Source organism: Aristolochia californica, unplaced genomic scaffold, assembly GCF_029961685.1.
Source record: "Aristolochia californica isolate CCGP_79_NKW_82.1479 unplaced genomic scaffold, dmAriCali1.0.hap1 SCAF_80, whole genome shotgun sequence".
In the NCBI taxonomy this organism is placed as follows: domain Eukaryota; kingdom Viridiplantae; phylum Streptophyta; class Magnoliopsida; order Piperales; family Aristolochiaceae; genus Aristolochia; species Aristolochia californica.
Window position 1 is genome coordinate 7,501 of NW_027182280.1, and position 2,500 is coordinate 10,000.

The following is a 2,500-nucleotide window of genomic DNA, read 5'->3' on the forward strand; positions in this document are numbered from 1 at the left end:
CAAAAGAGGCGCCAGGCGAAAAGGCGCCAGGGCGCCCAGGCGGAAAAGAGGCGCCCAGGCGGAATGGCGCCAGGGCGCCCAGGCGGAAAAGAGGCGCCCAGGCGAAAAAGAGGCGCCCAGGCGGAAAAGAGGCGCCCTGGCGTAGGCGCCCAGGCGCCAAAAGAGGCGCCAGGCGAAAAGGCGCCAGGGCGCCCAGGCGGAAAAGAGGCGCCCAGGCGGAATGGCGCCAGGGCGCCCAGGCGGAAAAGAGGCGCCCAGGCGAAAAAGAGGCGCCCAGGCGGAAAGGCGCCAGGGCGCCCAGGCGGAAAAGAGGCGCCCTGGCGTAGGCGCCCATGCGCCAAAAGAGGCACCCAGGCGAAAAGGCGCCAGGGCGCCCAGGCGGAAAAGAGGCGCCCAGGCGGAATGGCGCCAGGGCACCCAGGCGGAAAAGAGGCGCCCAGGCGGAAAAGAGGCGCCCTGGCGTAGGCGCCCAGGCGCCAAAAGAGGCGCCAGGCGAAAAGGCGCCAGGGCCCCCAGGCGGAAAAGAGGCGCCCAGGCGAAAAAGAGGCGCCCTGGCGGAAAAGAGGCGCCCTGGCGTAGGCACCCAGGCGCCAAAAGAGGCACCCAGGCGAAAAGGCGCCAGGGCGCCCAGGCGGAAAAGAGGCGCCCAGGCGGAATGGCGCCAGGGCACCCAGGCGGAAAAGAGGCGCCCAGGCGAAAAAGAGGCGCCCAGGCGGAAAAGAGGCGCCCTGGCGTAGGCGCCCAGGCGCCAAAAGTGGCGCCCAGGCGAAAAGGCGCCAGGGCGCCCAGGCGAAGAGGCGCCAGGGCGCCCAGGTGGGAAAGAGGCGCCCAGGCGAAAAGGCGCCAGGGCGCCCAGGCAGAAAAGAGGCGCCCAGGCGAAAAAGAGGCGCCCAGGCAGAAAGGCGCCATGGCGCCCAGGCGGAAAAGAGGCGCCCTGGCCAGGCGGAAAAGAGGCGCCCAGGCGGAAAAGAGGTGCCCAGGCGAAAAAGAGTCGCCCAGGCCGAAAGGCGCCATGGCGCCCAGGCGGAAAAGAGGCGCCCACGCGAAAAGGCGCCAGGGCGCCAAGGCGGAAAACAGGCGCCCAGGCGGAAAGGTGCCAGGGCGCCCAGGCGGAAAAGAGGCGCCCAGGCGCGTGGGGGGCAAGGCGCCAGGCGCCAGGCACGCGCGGAGGCAAGGCGCCAGGCGCAAGGCGCCACGCGCGCGCGCGCGTGGGGGGCGAGGCGCCAGGCGCCAGGCGCCGGGCGCGCGTGGGGGGCAAGGCGCCAGGCGCCGGGCGCGCGCGCGTGGGGCGCCAGGCGCCTGGCGGGTGGGCGCCCCCAGGAAGGGGTGCTGGCGCGCGATGGGGTTGCGCCCGTACGGACCGTGTGACAGTACAGACACTTTGGCGAAACCTCCTGCCCGAAGCGATTTTAGGCGTTCGGCTAGGTAGGTGACCCGGTTTTTTTCGCGTTTCTCGGCCGCTAGCCCCTTTTTTCGCGTTTTCGTGCGCGCGCCCCTCTTGACCTCGCACGCGCGCCGCGCGTCGCGTCCTTGTCCTTGTCCGCGTCCGCGTTCGCGCGTGTCGGCGATCACGGGCCCCGTGCATGGCTCGTCTCTGTGGACCATCGCCCCGCTCTTGTCCCTCTTTCGTGTTTGTGTGGCGCCCCGCCCCGTGCACCATTGCCGGCTGGCAGCAAGGTGCCTAGCCCCCCTTGCCGCCAGGCCTGTCCACCCCAAGGTGCTAAAGCCGCCAGGCACCCGTGCCGCCGAACCGTGCGTCCGTAAGCCGCTGCACGTGCGGCGGCCGGCCATGCCCGTGCTATTGACCCTGTGTGACAGTACAGACACTTTGGCGAAACCTCCTGGCCGACGGGGTTTTTGCGCCCACCTAGGTAGGGCGACCCCTTTTTTTTCGTGTCGCCTGTCCGTGTGTCCCTTTTTCGCCTTTTTCGGGTTCGTGTTTTCGTGTGCCGCCAAAAGCAAGCCCTGCGCTCGTCCCGTCCCGCTTGACCCGTGCATCCGCCGGTGCTGGCCTGCAAAATGCCTGTGAGCGACGCACGTGACCAGCAGCCCAGGCGAGTGTGCACGGGTGGCAGGCGAAACGGGCGTGCGTGTCGCCAGTGTGTATGTCCCTTTTTCGCCTTTTTCGGGTTCGTGTTTTCGTGTGCCGCCAAAAGCAAGCCCTGCGCTCGTCCCGTCCCGCTTGACCCGTGCATCCGCCGGTGCTGGCCTGCAAAATGCCTATGAGCGACGCATGTGACCAGCAGCCCAGGCGAGTGTGCATGGGTGGCAGGCGAAACGGGCGCGCGTGTCGCCAGTGCGTATGTCCCTTTTTCGGGTTCGTGTTTTCGTGTGCCACCAAAAGCAAGCCTTGCGCTCGTCCCGTCCCGCTTGACCCGTGCATCCGCCGGTGCTGGCCTGCAAAATGCCTGTGAGCGACGCATGTGACCAGCTGCCCAGGCGAGTGTGCACGGGTGGCAGGCGAAACGGGCGTGTCGCCAGTGCGTATGTCCCTTTTTTG